Genomic DNA, 16706 nt, shown 5'->3' on the forward strand with positions numbered 1-16706 from the left:
AGTGACGTTCACTTGCAGAAGAAAGTTACAGGCAGGTGTGTTTGATTAGGATTGGAGCTAAACTCTGCAGGACCGAAGTTGCCTATCTCTGTTCTAGAGGGTACATAAGTCTGAAGTAATGAATTTAGGTAAAGGGGTGCAGAGCCAAAGGTGGTTTTGTAGGTAAAGAATAATGCCTTGAATTTTATGCGAGCAGCTATTGGTAGCCAGTGCAAACTGATAAACAGAGGTGTGATGTGCATTCTTTTTGGCTCATTAAAAATGAATCTTGCTGCCGGGTTCTGGATTACTTGTAAAGGTTTGATAGAACTGACTGGAAGACCTGGCAAGAGAGCATTGCAATAGTCCAGCCTGGACAGAACAAGAGCTTGAACAAGGAGTTGTGAAGCATGTTCCGAAAGAAAGAGCCTGACTTTCTTGATGTTAAATAAAGCGAATCTGCAGGACTGGGAAGTTTTAGCAATGTGGTCTGAGAAAGTCAGCTGATCATCAATCATAACTCCACGGTTTCTGACTGTTTTTGAAGGGGTTATGGTTGATGTACCTAACTAGATGTTGACATTGTGATGAAACAATGGGTTTGATGGAACCACATGCAGTTCTGTCTTGGCAAGGTTGAGTTGAAAGTGATGGTAATTCCTCCAGCAAGAAATGACTGTTAGACAAGCTGAGATGCGAGCAGCTATCGTCGGATTATCAGGATAGAATGAGAGGTAGAATTGAGTGTCATCAGAATAGTAGTGATATGAAAAGCCATGTTTCTGAATGAAAGAACCTAGTGATGCCATGTAGACAGAGAAGAGAAGTGGTCCAAGATCTGAGCCCTGAGGCACCCCAGTAGTTAGATGTTGTGACTTGGATACCTCACCTCTACAAGATACCTCAAAGGACCTATAAGAGAGGTAAGACTCAAACCACTGGAGTGCATTTCCTGAGATGCCATTTGCCAATAGGGTTGACAGGAGGATCTGGTACCATAGCAGAGACTTGGTTGAACACAACTCATTCAAGTGTTTTTGCAATGAAACGAATAAGGGAAACCTGTCTGTAGTTCTCTAAAAGAGATGGGTTAAGGCTGGGTTTCTTAAGTAGTGGGGTTATACGAGCCTGTCTGAATGCTGAGGGAAAAACACCAGTGGGAAAAACACCAGGGTTTTTCCCTCAGTGTTAATGATGTGAGTGAGTGCAGGTACAACTGCAGGATAAATGGCTTGAAGTATATGAGATGGGATAGGATCAAGCAGACAAGTAGTAGAATGATGAGAAAGGATGTGTTCGGAGACTTCTGCCTCAGAGAGCGAAGAGAAGGATGTGAATGAGTGCATGTTTGCAACCTAACCCTAACTAGGGGAGTCCCGTCCTCAGGAAAGTTTGAAAGCAGCACATCTAATTCATCCAAGAAGTTACCTTGTGATCATGGGGGTCGATAAACAACTACAAAATGGATTTTAAAAGGGTGGGTAAAAGTGACTCAATGTGATTCAAAGGAGCTCTTAATACCCAGAGAAGGTAAAGGAATACATTTCCAATCATTAGAAATAAGCAGACCAGTACCACATCTCTTCCAGTCAGACGGGTAGTGTGGGAAAATGCTAAATTATTGGAGAGTGCTGCAGGAGTAGCAGTGTCCTCTGGTTTGATCCACATCTTTGTCAGGGCCATGAGGTTTAGTCTTGAATGGCTAGAAATAGATGTAATGAAATCTGCTTTGTTTGAAACTGAAAAGTGAAAGTGACGTGACATACAGCCAAGTATGGTGACCCATACTCGGAATTTGTGCTCTGCAATTAACCCATCCAAAGTGCACACACAGCAGTGAACACACACCCGGAGCAGTGGGCAGCCGTGGCAGTTGAGGGTTCAGTGCCTTGCTCAAGGGCACCTCAGTTGTGGTATTGAGGGTGTAGATTCACTCCCCCCCCACCTACAATTCCTGCCGGACCTGAGACTCGAACTCACAACCTTTGGATTACGAGTCCAACTCTCTAACCATTAGGCCACGACTTCCCCAGTTTGCTGCAGACTGTGGTCTATTAGCAGACATAGGATAGGATTGCACTGCTTGTAGTGTGTGATGTGAGGTTTACGAGTGGTAATTATAGTATGGATATGGAAACACATAGTAAGAGTTGGTCATAAAAAATCTGAAACAGAGCTGAAGCTAGGTGTAGAAAAAAGGATGAATCAAAAGCGATACTTATGTCACTTGCCAGTGTACCTGCTCGGTGGAGTCGCATGGTAGAGTCGATGGTCTATACACTCTTCGGTCTTCACATGAGGGCTGCCGCAGTTATTATATCTTTTATACCCGTTTGGCAAAATGGAAATTGAATTCATCTGAACACATTTTACTGTTTGTAATTATGTAGATGTAATAGACAGCTCCTGTTACACTTATGTAACAAACCGAGTCTGTTACACAGCAACTTCTGTAACCAAAAGATTGTTACATGTGTTGCAGACATTATACAAAGTAATTACAAATGTAAGTACACAGGCATATGCTACTTAAATAAAGTGTATCAAGATTGTACTTAAGTGTACTTCAAGTGTATTTATACTGTGCACCTTATCCAGCCGTACCTTAGTTTGATTTAAGCCACCAGTACACAGCTTAAATACATGTAATACCTTTCTAATTACATTAAAATGACAGAATATTAAACAGGAATAAGATACTTAAAAGAAAGTGTATCAAGATTGTACTTAAGTGTACTAGTAGCTGTGTAACTGTCACAGAAGGGCCAGGCTCAGCCCAAGACCAATTACCACGATCCATCTCACCTGAGTTTTGAGCACCCTCACCTGCACCTCATCACTGCTGCAATCACCTCTCACATAAAGCCACCATCCACAGATCACCAGTTGTCCGATCTTGTTGTTTCTACAAGGACCGACTCCATACGAAGATGCTCGCTGAGTATACCTCCTGACATTATCATTCATTAATACTTACCTGTTTCTCTGTTCCTCTTCATCCCCGACCGCAGACTCCAACTCCTGGTTCCCGCTGCCATTCCCGTACGCTTCTGAGATTCCAATCTCACAAGGACCTAAGAAAGGGAGAAGGACTGTTGGTATCGAACTTCTAAGATCACCGTCACGAAAGGAGAAGAACCACTCACCTGTTTCCACAACCATCACCGTGTGCTGTGTTCACTCACGATCTGTAAATAAACCACTTCACTGAAACCACTTACCTCTGTGTCTGACAGTTCCATTACAGAAGATCGGACCACGACGACATCAAGATGAGTACATCAGACCCGTTTCAGGAACTAGTCGACACACTCAAAAGGATCCTTACCCAACCAGCTTCAACACCCTTACCATCATCAGCTCCCGCTCCCGTCACTACCATCACCAACTCTTCTTCGCCAGTCATGTTCGCCAGTCCCATGGCCCGACCAGCGCCCTACTCAGGTGAACCCGAGGAGTGCAATGGCTTTCTGTTACAATGCTCGTTAACTATTGATTTACATCCTCAGATGTTCCTCACCGATCAGGCTAAGATTGCGTTTGTGATCACCTCTCTCACGGGACCAGCTCTAAGATGGGCAGAGACTATTCTCAGCCAAGCAGGACCCACTACCCAATCTTATTCGCATTTTATCACCCACTTTAGAGAGGTATTTAGTAGTTCACCAGGCGATTCCTCAGTTGGCGAGCAGTTGTATAAACTTCGGCAGGCTTCCATGACCATACACCAGTTTGCCCTGAAATTCCGCACCCTAGCGGCCGCGAGCGGCTGGAATGAGCCCTCTCTGATTACCGCCTTTCGCCAAGGTTTAAGTCCGCACTTGAAATCACATCTAGCGGCATATGACGATACCTTTGGGCTAGAGAAGTTTATCCAACTCGCTATTCGCTGTTCCAACCGCCTTAAGGCCTGTTCATCAGACACTCCTTCCACTACAGCCATTGTCACTCCTCCCAGTCGCCAGCCAGAGGTCAGTGTTCCCACAGAACCCATGCAGACTGATATGTTCCGTTTATCACCCACTGAGAGGCAGCGACGCATCACCTACGGACTCTGTCTATACTGTGGTAACCAAGAGCACACGATTCTCACCTGCCCCCTTCGTCCACCACGACTGATGGTGAGTGGTCTCCAGCCCGATATCCCCAAGATGAATCCTTTAACTACTTGTGCTAATCTTCTCCTTGATACTGATCTACTACCAGTCACCGTCCTCCTTGACTCCGGCTCTGCAGGGAACTTCATCTCGGGGAAACTCTGCCGACAACTCCACCTCGAGACCAGGAAGACAGAGACTACTTACCAGATCCAAACAATAACAGGTACCCCGCTTACTCGCCGTCTAGTCAAATTCTGTGTTGGACCCTTACAGCTCAGAGTAGGTCTACTTCATCAAGAGGCTATTCATCTGCTGGTGTTAGAAGAATCCACCGTGGACATTATATTGGGTCTGCCCTGGCTGGTGAAACATAATCCTGTTTTTGCTTGGAGAAATCTCAGATCGTGATGTTTTCTGCCCTAAAAGAGCCTCACGTCTACCACCTCATCGGCCATGGGACTGTGCAATTGACCTAGTTCCGGGTGAGCCAGTACCGCGGGGTAGGATATACCCTTTATCCCTACCAGAACAGAAGGCCATGGAGGAGTATGTAGAGGAGGCTCTCCAACAAGGATATATTGTACCATCAACCTCCCCTGCTGCTTCCAGTTTCTTCTTTGTGGCAAAAAAGGATGGAGGCCTTCGTCCCTGTATTGACTACCGTAAACTCAACCTCATAACCATCAAATATCGTTATCCCCTTCCTCTTGTCCCAGCGGCTCTCGAACAACTCCGCGGTGCCACCATCTTCACTAAACTGGACCTCCGCAGCGCTTATAACCTCATTCGCATCAGAGAGGGGGACAGATGGAAAACCGCTTTTGTGACCCCTACCGGCCACTATGAATATAGGGTTATGCCCTATGGACTCGTCAACGCCCCCTCGGTGTTCCAGAGCTTCATGCATGAGGTGCTCCGGGAGTTCCTACATCGATTTGTGGTTGTCTACATCGACGACATATTAATATACTCCCGGAGCCTGGCTGAACATCGCCACCACGTTGCGGAGGTCCTACAACAACTACGCAAGTATCAACTGTATCTCAAGGCTGAAAAGTGTCTCTTCCATCAATCATCTGGGCACTTCCTAGGATATATCATAAGCAATGGTGGCATTCGCATGGACAAGGGGAAGGTGGAAGCTATCACTTCCTGGCCACGCCCTACCTCCATAAAGGAACTTCAACGTTTCCTGGGGTTTTCAAACTTCTACCGCCGCTTCATTGCCAACTACAGCTCCATCACTAGTCCACTTACAGACCTTCTTCGAGGAGGGAAGAAATCCCTCTCCTGGAACCTCAACGCAACCGAGGCATTCAACCACCTCAAGAAGGCCTTTTCCACCGCACCTCTCCTGGTCCATCCCAACCCTGATCTGCCTTTCGTCGTGGAGGTGGACGCCTCTACCACCGGAGTAGGTGCGGTCCTGTCACAGCAGCAGGGGAAGCCTCCCAAACTACACCCATGTGCCTACTTTTCCAAAAAGCTCAGCCCGGCGGAACGAAACTACGACATCGGAGATCGTGAGTTATTAGCCATAAAGCTGGCTTTAGAAGAATGGAGACACTGGTTGGAGGGGGCGTCTCAGCCTTTCCTGGTACTCACTGATCATAAAAACCTTGAATATCTACGAGAGGCCAAACGTCTCAACCCACGCCAGGCTCGATGGGCTCTGTTCTTCGCAAGGTTTGACTTCAAGATCTCCTACCGCCCAGGCTCTCGTAATCTTAAGGCTGACGCCCTATCCCGCATTCATTCCTCCGAGGACACACTTGAAGAACCCGAAGGTATTCTCCCTGCTGACATCATTATCAGCCCCATCGTTTGGAACTCTCCTCCAGTTGTCTCCGACACACCTCCAGCGAATCCGCCGGGCTGTCCTCCAAACCACCAATATGTACCCAGGACACAGCGCACACCCCTCATCCACTCCACACACTCCTCACTTGGTACTGGCCACCCAGGGGCCAACGCTACTCTCTCGTTGCTAAAAGATCGCTTCTGGTGGCTCAATATGGCAAGGGACGTGAGAAGGTTCATTCAGGGCTGTCCAGACTGCGCAATTTCCAAAAGTTCCCGTCATCTCCCTTCAGGCAAGTTGATGCCTTTACCCATACCCAACCGCCCTTGGTCACACCTGGGAGTTGACTTCATCACTGACCTACCACCATCTGACAACAATACCTGCATCCTAGTCATTGTTGACCGATTTTCCAAGTTCTGCCGACTTCTTCCCCTACCAGGACTACCCACAGCCATGAGGACGGCGGAGTTACTCTTCAATCACGTATTCAGAATTTATGGAATTCCGGAAGATATAGTCTCCGATAGAGGTCCTCAGTTTATTTCTCGGGTTTGGAAGGCCTTTTTCATGCTCCTAGGTGTGACCATCAGTTTAACCTCCGGATATCATCCTCAATCCAATGGACAGACTGAACGCAAAATCCAGGAGATAGGGCGATTCCTGAGAACCTTCTGCCATGGTCGCCAGAACTCTTGGAACCAGTTCATAGGCTGGGCCGAGTACGCCCAGAATTCTCTCCGGCAAGGAGCCACTGGACTCACTCCCTTCCAGTGCGTACTCGGCTTCCAGCCCCCTCTCTTCCCTTGGAACGGCGAACCATCCGATGTACCTGCCATAAATCACTGGTTCCGAGAGAGCGAGGGAGTCTGGGACGCGGCTCACCATCATCTACAACAGGCAGTGCGCAGGCAGAAGATCTCAGCTGATGCTCGTCGCTCTCCTACGCCGAATTATCTTCCAGGACAGAAGGTATGGCTATCCACACGGGACATCAGGCTGCGCCTGCCTTGCCGCAAGCTAAGTCCCAGATTCGTTGGTCCCTTCACCATACTGGAACAGGTCAACCCGGTCACGTACAAACTTCAGTTACCCTCACACTATAAGATTCACCCTACCTTCCATGTGTCACTGCTCAAACCTCATGTCCCTTCTGTTTCCCCAGAGCCTGGTCCAGTCGAGGAACCCCCTCTCCCTCTCATCATCGACGGCGCCATTTACAAGGTTCATGAGATCCTGGATTCCCGGCGTTGTGGTGGGAGGTTGGAATATCTGGTGGACTGGGAGGGCTACGGTCCTGAGGAACGCTCATGGGTCCCCAGGGACGACGTTCTGGATCCGGCTATTCTGGAGGAATATCATACCACTCATCCAAACCGTCCTGCTCCTCGGGGACGAGGTAGACCACCACGACGCCGGGGTCGGCCCTCAGGAGCAGGCCGTGGAGAGGGGGGTACTGTCACAGAAGGGCCAGGCTCAGCCCAAGACCAATTACCACGATCCATCTCACCTGAGTTTTGAGCACCCTCACCTGCACCTCATCACTGCTGCAATCACCTCTCACATAAAGCCACCATCCACAGATCACCAGTTGTCCGATCTTGTTGTTTCTACAAGGACCGACTCCATACGAAGCTGCTCGCTGAGTATACCTCCTGACATTATCATTCATTAATACTTACCTGTTTCTCTGTTCCTCTTCATCCCCCGACCGCAGACTCCCAACTCCTGGTTCCCGCTGCCATTCCCGTACGCTTCTGAGATTCCAATCTCACAAGGACCTAAGAAAGGGAGAAGGACTGTTGGTATCGAACTTCTAAGATCACCGTCACGAAAGGAGAAGAACCACTCACCTGTTTCCACAACCATCACCGTGTGCTGTGTTCACTCACGATCTGTAAATAAACCACTTCACTGAAACCACTTACCTCTGTGTCTGACAGTTCCATTACAGTAACAGACTCGGTTTGTTACATATGTGTAACAGGAGCTGCCTATTAAATCTACAGCCCTCTGAGCCCGACAAACGCGAATACGCGTTTTGGGGCAGATTTTCCTGATAAGGCAGAAATGAGCTTGAATTACTCTGCCATTTTTGATCGTTCAATAAGAGCAATACACCATTCGAATCTGTAAGGGCTCTACTTTTATTTGTATACACTCATAATAACAACTAAACGTTGTGCTTTTGAAGAATAAAGAAAACAAACAGGGTGCGCTCTTTGTCTTCTCCGTCTCCGCGATCTGTTTTCAGAAATGCATCACTAAAATGAAGTGTAACTCAGCAAATACTCAACACAGAAACATGAGAGTTATCTCTATAGAAAGCCTGAAGTGTCCACTTTCAAATGAAGTAAGTCATATCGAAAACAAATATTCTGTGATGAAGTAATCCGTATGAAACCAACACGATGTTCAGTCTGTCCCATCTAACTCATTATTTTTAATGAGATCCCGCCCCCTCGCGTTCACATGCAAATAACCACGTGACCCGCGCGCGCGGAGCATAAACAAAGCGACAGTGAAGAGTTCATCGCTGCTGCTGTTACTTTCTGGAAGAAGACGCGCTGAGTAAAGGCTGGATTTCCTCAAGAGTTTGATGAATAAGTAAGTAATGTTTATGTTTTGCATTAGTTAACGTGTTATTGTGACAAACTTGAATACATTACTAGATGGGTTGTTCCCAAATTACAACACGATAAATGCTACGCATCTAAGAATGTTTAGACCAAGTTTATTATTAATAATATCTGTTCAAAAATATATTTTAATAGCGTGCTAAATGATAACAATTTGTTCTCAGATATAAAATATATTTTTTATAGTGCAAAGTTCATCCTTTTATAGTATAAAGCATGCTTGAGTCTATGACTGCAGAATCATATCCTCTATACTATAAAATAATACATGATGTTCAGGATGGATATATAACTACAAAATCATAGTTGGGTTTTCCCCAAACTATAATTCCTGACTAAAATGTTTGAAATCCAGTAAAACATTGTGAATATGATGGGCAATTCATTGTATTTAAATTTCTTACGGCGCGAGTATGTTTTCATGCTCTTTATAAAACAATAAAAGTAATATGAGAGTACACTGTAACATGATCAATGCTACGAGTCTAAGTATGTTTAGAACATGTTTATGATTAATAGCCTACTCTGTTCAAAAATAGAGTATAATTGCATGCTAAACAATAATTCGTTTCTCAAAAATAAAATCTCTTTTTTTTACGATAATACAAAGCATGAATGAGTCTATGACTACAAAACCTATATAAATATATATATATTGTGACGAGTCGGCTGCCTCCCCCCTGTCCATCATCACCACCCCGTCCCATATTCGCCGCCCTTCACCAGGCTCCCGACAGGAGTGGGTGTGTGAGAGAGGAGGGGCGCTGAAACAGCCAGGGCTGGCGGCGTGTGATGAGGCGCACCTGACGTGAATAGAGCCTCATCACCGCCGCCGTTAAATGCCGAACGCGCCTCTCCTCGGGAGACCGGTCTCTTCCCGTGCATGCACGCTGGTGTCCTCGTGGGTCCAGGAAGGGAGCGTCGAGGAGGACTGCCGCACCCGTTAGGCGGCTGACGGGCCAGGATGCCGGGCCGCCGAATCCCCCAGAAGCGCCGGGATGCCCGAAGATGGACGAAGCCGCGCAAGAGACGCCGCCGCCGCCACTCGCTCCCGGCCCCGAGAGGGGAGCGCGTGCGGCCACCGGACTCCGCCCCTTCCCTGGACCCTTCCCTCCTGAACACTGCCCTCCTGCACAGCCCCGCAGCACGACGAGGACACCAGATCCCTGTTTATTTTGGACACTTTTCCCCCTTTGGACACTTTATTTTAAATATTGTTTAATAAAAACCTCTACGAGGCTTGACGCCACGCCCACTGTGTCTGTCGTTGGCTCCTCCCGCCACAATATATATATATAGATGCTCCTGATATAAACATGCTCACAAATGTTTTTTCTCTTTTTTTGGTTGTTTGTATTTTATTGAATCAGACACCTGCACCACAGATGATGAATCCTGCTGACTTTCAGTCTCTTCCAACTGTTTTCCTCTGAGAGCGCTGCACCAACATCAGAAGTTCAACAGTTTCTTCTTGAATCCATGGAAAGTAGCAGAAACACTTAAATAACACGTAAATATCAGGTATGATTTATCTGTTTCACTTGTTGAACAGAATCTGTTGCAGGTACGAGTCAAAGTCTGTTCACATCTCTGTGGTTAGATCAGTGTGCACAATAATGTTTCTTTGACCTTCATTATGTATGTTTTGATTATAATGTGTTGTAAATAAAAGACAAATCATTTAAAAAACCCATTTTTTCAGTCTCCTCACACTCTCTTACCTGCCTCAGTCACAGTCAGACTGATGGGCCATTAGCAGCTTTAGGGGAGGGCCCTTTGTCTCTCAGGTGAGAACCACTTAATATTCAAGCCCATTACCACTCCCTCGCATATTGGCTTTCAATAACAAAACATGTCTTTAAACATTTAAATCAATATATTGTTTTCTGTGAATGAGTAAGCTGAATAATTTTCACATAATTGTGAAGTAAATATTCTAGCCTACAAGATCTGGTTCTCAAAAATCTTGTAAACAATTGTTCTGTATGTGTTTTATGGTCTTATTTCAGTGACTTCAAAATTTTAGTTTTTCACTAACCACGCATAAACGTTGTTTTCTCAAAAACACAATCATGTACACAAATGCTGCTAACATAACATTGTAGCCCAGTTTGTGCTGTTTACAGTGTTATTAGACTTTAGCCATTTATATTTTTATAAGCAACTGAAAAAAGCACAAATGTCAGGGCATGTTGAAAGTTCTCCAGGCCCCCAAAACACCCTCAGGGCCCAGAGGGTTATAGTATGGATATGGAAACATATAGTAAGAGTTGGTCATAAAAAATCTGAAACAGAGCTGAAGCTAGGTGTAGAAAAAAGGATGAATCAAAAGCGATACTTATGTCACTTGCCAGTGTACCTGCTCGATGGAGTCGCATGGTAGAGTCGATGGTCTATACACTCTTCGGTCTTCACATGAGGGCTGCCGCAGTTATTATATCTTTTATACCCGTTTGGCAAAATGGAAATTGAATTCATCTGAACACATTTTACTGTTTGTAATTATGTAGATGTAATAGACAGCTCCTGTTACACTTATGTAACAAACCGAGTCTGTTACACAGCAACTTCTGTAACCAAAAGATTGTTACATGTGTTGCAGACATTATACAAAGTAATTACAAATGTAAGTACACAGTGTGACGGGCGTCCCGAGATCACATCAGCGTTGCCCTGGAAACTCACGAGGAGCACCTGTGCACAGCTCATCATTGGCTGATCGGCCACACCTGCACCTCATCAGCGTGGCGGCTTTAAAACGGCACCCTCACAGAGAAAGGGTGAGAAGCCTCTCCATGAAGCAACGACTTGACTGTGTCTCTTCTTTTCCCCAGAAAGCAGTGTGTGACCGAGCAGCCTCATCACGAGCACCCCACGGATTCACCCGCACTGGGAGAAGAACACGAGCACCAGCACGAGCGAGACCGCCACCACCAGCCACCGTACTCTTTAATTAATAAAATCCACCCTCCGGGGCTTTCACCGCAGCCTTGTTGTCGCGTGTTCCTTCCACCCCGCCACAGTGGTGGAGAATGCGGGCATGGTAGTGGGAGGAACACCAACTACCGCACTTTTGACGGCTCATTAATTCTTCCTTTTTTTTCTTTTTCTTTTTGCCCCTGTGTTTCTGTTGTAGGCAGGCGCTCCTCCCCTTCTACAGCATGGACGAGCTTCTCCAGCGACTGGCGGAGGTCAGCATCCGCCAGCAACAAATTTCCGAGCATCTTGCTGCTCGCCAGGAACAGGAATTTGACGAACTACGCCGAGCAACCGCGCGACGCGTTCCGCTGCCCGATCCCCGGATCAAGGTGACGCAGTTGTTGCCAAAGATGACGGCGGAAGATGATATTGAAGCATTTCTCCAGATGTTTGAGAACACAGCGACCCAGGAGGGGTGGGACCCCGACGAGTGGGCGCAGCTGGTGGCACCCCTCCTCAGCGTGGGCATTTCACCTTGCCGTCAGAGGTCGCGAGCGATTACGGCGAACTAAAAAGAGAAATTTTGGCCCGTCTGGGTCTCTCTCCAGTTTGTGCGGCCCAATACTTTCATGACTGGGAATATAAGTCTCGCCTCCCCGCACGCGCCCAAGCCGCTGAGCTGTCTTGCCATCAGCTGCCCAGGTAGCGGAACGCGTCGTAATCGACCGGTTTCTCCGAGCCCTCCCAAGGTCGCACCGCCAAGCTGTCGGGATGCGGAACCCTACCACCCTGGCAGAGCTCGTCGAGGCGATGGAACTGGCGGATGCTGCCCAACATCGGGAGGCTGGGGAGCGAGCGCCGCCGTTTCCCCGGAGGGTGGTCCAGGAGCGACGCGCGCCAGAGGGTACCTCGCGACCAATGGGCAGGCCGGCGGCTCCCTCCCCAAAAGACGAGCCCATGCCAACGGCAGATCCCGTGTCTCCCGCGCGGGCGTGGCTGGCGGGCTGCATCGTACATCATGACGTGCCCGCGGGAACCCCAGAAGCGAAAGTGAGAATTAACGGGCGCCCATTCCCAGCCCTGTTGGATTCCGGCAGCGCGGTCAGCTTAGTCCAGTCCCGAATTCTCGCACCCCGCGGAGAAACCAAAGCCACTGTACCGATCACGTGCGTGCACGGGGACACGCGACACGTTCCAACCCGGAGAGTGATCATCTCTGCTTCCCCCGGAGCTTGGCCAGTAGAAGTGGGCGTGGTGAAGGACTTACCGGTCCCCGTCCTGGTGGGAAGAGACTGGCCGGGGTTTGACCGCCTGCTGGCCGCTGTCATCCAGCCCGCCGCCGCAAAAGGGAGCCGCCGCAGGAGGAAGCCGGCGAGGGGAGCCCGACGCCGCCCTGCCTTGTTGGCATCGGACAGCGGGAGAGATGGTGAGTCCCCACATTCTCACTCTAACCTATATCATGATGTGTTTCAGCAGGTGACTGGAGGCGGGTCCTTTGCCAAGGAACAACGCGAGGACGATCGCCTAAAACATTGTTGGGCTCAAGTACGCATGGTAGAGGGGAAGGAGACTCAGCCAGGGCCCCATCCTCTCCCGCACTTCATCGTCCGAAACGGCCTGCTTTATTGTGTCGCGCAGCGAAGGGGGGAGGAGAAAACTTTACTAGTGGTACCCCGAACGAAGACGGAGACGGTATTAGAGCTGGCCCACTCGCACCCTCTAGCGGGCCACCTGGGAGCAGAAAATACCACCCACCGAATCCGCGATCGCTTCCACTGGCCGGGGATGGAGGCTGAGGTTAAGCGGTTCTGTCAAGCCTGCCCAACCTGTCAGAGAACATCCCCACGAAAACCTCCCCCCAGCCCTCTGATTCCGCTGCCTATTATTGAGGTGCCCTTTGAGCGCATCGGGATGGACCTAGTGGGGCCGTTGCCAAAGTCTGCCCGGGGCCACAAGCATATCTTGGTGATCGTGGATTATGCCACCCGGTACCCGGAAGCAGTGCCACTTCGGAAAGCCACCACCAAGAACATCGTCAGAGAGCTTTTTCTGCTTTTCAGCCGGGTGGGCATTCCCTCCGAGATCCTGACCGACCAGGGGACCCCCTTTATGTCCCGGCTAATGGCTGACCTGTGCACCCTCCTTAAAGTGAAGCAGCTGAGAACCTCCGTCTACCACCCCCAGACTGACGGCCTGGTCGAACGGTTCAATCAAACATTAAAACAGATGCTGAAACGGGTCGTAGATGAGGACAAGCGAGGCTGGGACCTCATGCTTCCATATGTACTGTTCGGGATACGGGAGGTTCCTCAGGCTTCCACCGGCTTCACCCCGTTCGAGCTGTTGTTCGGTCGCCAGCCCAGGGGGCTATTAGACGTGGCTAAAGAGGCCTGGGAACAACAGCCTGCCCCCTACCGCACGATAATCGAACACGTTAAGGAGATGAGAGAAAAGATCGACCGGGTCATGCCATTAGTCCGGGAACACCTAGTAAAAGCTCAGCAGGCACAGCAACGCCGGTACAACCGAGCCGCCCAGCCCCGAGAATTCCAACCTGGAGATAGGGTGATGGTCCTTGTCCCCGATTCGGCCTGCAAGTTTTTAGCCGCCTGGCAGGGCCCATACACCATCACTGAAAAGGTCGGGCCCGTGACCTACCGGGTCCGCCAGCCGGGCCGGAGAAGAACTGAGCAGCTATATCATATCAATCTTCTGAAGAAGTGGACGGGGACAAGGGACCAACTCGCGGCCCTCGCTGCTATGGAACCAGCCGTGGTCGACATGAACCCCCAACTCTCGGCGGCTCAGAAGACCGAGCTGCAGCACCTGGTCGGTCAGTTCTCCGATGTGTTCTCGACAGCACCCGGGCGGACTCATGTCGTCCACCATGAGATCCACACACCACCTGGAGTCATCGTTCGGCAACGGCCCTACCGAGTCCCAGAGGCCCGTCGGCAGGCCATTGAGGAGGAAATCAAACAAATGCTGAAGTTAGGGGTGATTGAACCATCTAACAGCCCTTGGTCCAGCCCTATCGTCATGGTCCCCAAACCTGATGGCACCCTCCGCTTCTGCAACGACTTCCGTCGCCTCAATGAGATATCAGAATTCGACGGCTACCCAATGCCTCGGGTGGATGAACTCCTCGACCGCTTGGGGAGGGCCCGGTACATTTCCACCCTGGATCTGACGAAGGGGTATTGGCAGGTACCCCTCTCTGAAACAGCCAAACCCAAAACAGCCTTCAGCACCCCTGGCGGGCACTGGCAGTACCAGACCCTTCCCTTTGGCCTGCACGGGGCTCCGGCCACTTTCCAGCGTATGATGGACATCTTGCTGCGGCACCACCAATCCTACGCTGCAGCATACCTGGACGACGTAGTCATCCACTCCGAGCGTTGGGAAGACCATCTGGACCGTCTGCGGAGGGTGCTAACCGAACTACGTAGGGCTGGACTCACTGCCAACCCCTGAAAATGTCACCTGGGCCTATCTGAGGCGAAGTACCTGGGCTTCCAGGTTGGACGCGGTCTTATCAAACCGCAGGAAAAAAAGGTGGAAGCCGTCCGGTCCGCTCCGAAGCCCAGCACGAAGTCCCAGGTACGAGCCTTTTTGGGGTTGGCAGGGTATTACCGTTGTTTCATCCCTAACTTCTCCTCCTTAGCCGCCCCCCTGACAGACATGACCAGGAAGGGGCAGCCAGAGAAAGTGTGTTGGACACCTGAGGCGGAGGAGGCTTTCAAGAGGATAAAGAGGGCCCTGACCTTGGAGCCGGTCCTACGAGCCCCGGATTTTTGCTGCCCCTTCCTGCTACAAACGGATGCATCCGACAACGGACTTGGAGCTGTCCTGTCACAAGTACAAGGAGGTGAGGAGCATCCTGTATTATACATCAGCCGAAAGCTGACTCCGGCCGAGAGGAACTACGCCACCGTCGAAAAGGAAGCTCTAGCCATCAAGTGGGCAGTCCTGGAGCTGCGATATTACCTCCTGGGCCGGAGGTTTACCCTCATCACGGACCACGCGCCCCTTCAATGGATGGCACGAGCCAAGGATACAAACGCCAGGGTAACACGGTGGTTCCTCGCGCTCCAGGACTTCCACTTTGAGGTACAACATCGGGCTGGAGCAGCCAATTCCAACGCGGACGGCCTCTCCCGGATCTGGTCAGCTTTCGCAGGTCTGTCAGGGGTCACTCCCCACCCACCCCCTATATCCCCCCTACTAACATCTTGTTATTCCGCCAGGCCAGGACAACGCTTAGGGGGGGGGGAGTGTGACGGGCGTCCCGAGATCACATCAGCGTTGCCCTGGAAACTCACGAGGAGCAACTGTGCACAGCTCATCATTGGCTGATCGGCCACACCTGCACCTCATCAGCGTGGCGGCTTTAAAACGGCACCCTCACAGAGAAAGGGTGAGAAGCCTCTCCATGAAGCAACGACTTGACTGTATCTCTTCTTTTCCCCAGAAAGCAGTGTGTGACCGAGCAGCCTCATCACGAGCACCCCACGGATTCACCCGCACTGGGAGAAGAACACGAGCACCAGCACGAGCGAGACCGCCACCACCAGCCACCGTACTCACTCTTTAATTAATAAAATCCACCCTCCGGGGCTTTCACCGCAGCCTTGTTGTCGCGTGTTCCTTCCACCCCGCCACAACAGGCATAAGCTACTTAAATAAAGTGTATCAAGATTGTACTTAAGTGTACTAGTAGCTGTGTAACAGACTCGGTTTGTTACATATGTGTAACAGGAGCTGCCTATTAAATCTACATAATTACAAACTGTAAGTACAGGCTGTTCCATAACTTAGTTACATGGTAAGTAATTTTTTTTTTCATGTAAGTACAACGGCTACTACTAAGTACTTAATTAGGTAATTACTCTGTATTATGACACCTTAAAATAAAGTGTTACCTTACATCAAATTTCACCAACTGAACAACCACAGTCATTATACTTTGCTTATACTATAATTATACTATATATACTATAATTTCCCAGTCATTATACTTTGGAAATGTGTGATCAATATATCTTGAATACATTTCAAATTTGTTTCTTTACGGACAAGCCAGGGATGGTGTTTGTCAGATTACATATCATTGCCTTCTTTTCAGGAGCTTAAGTGTCCACCAACAGGCCCAGGGACAGAGTCCGGAGAGGCCACTGCTGCATTCTGATGGAAGGCCATCTATTGCACCTCCTGTACTTATTGCTTCATCCACTCAGGATGAAGTAGCAGGCCCTTCAACTGAGACCT

The sequence above is a fragment of the Barbus barbus genome (genome assembly GCF_936440315.1).
Source record: "Barbus barbus genome assembly, chromosome: 2".
Taxonomy (NCBI): domain Eukaryota; kingdom Metazoa; phylum Chordata; class Actinopteri; order Cypriniformes; family Cyprinidae; genus Barbus; species Barbus barbus.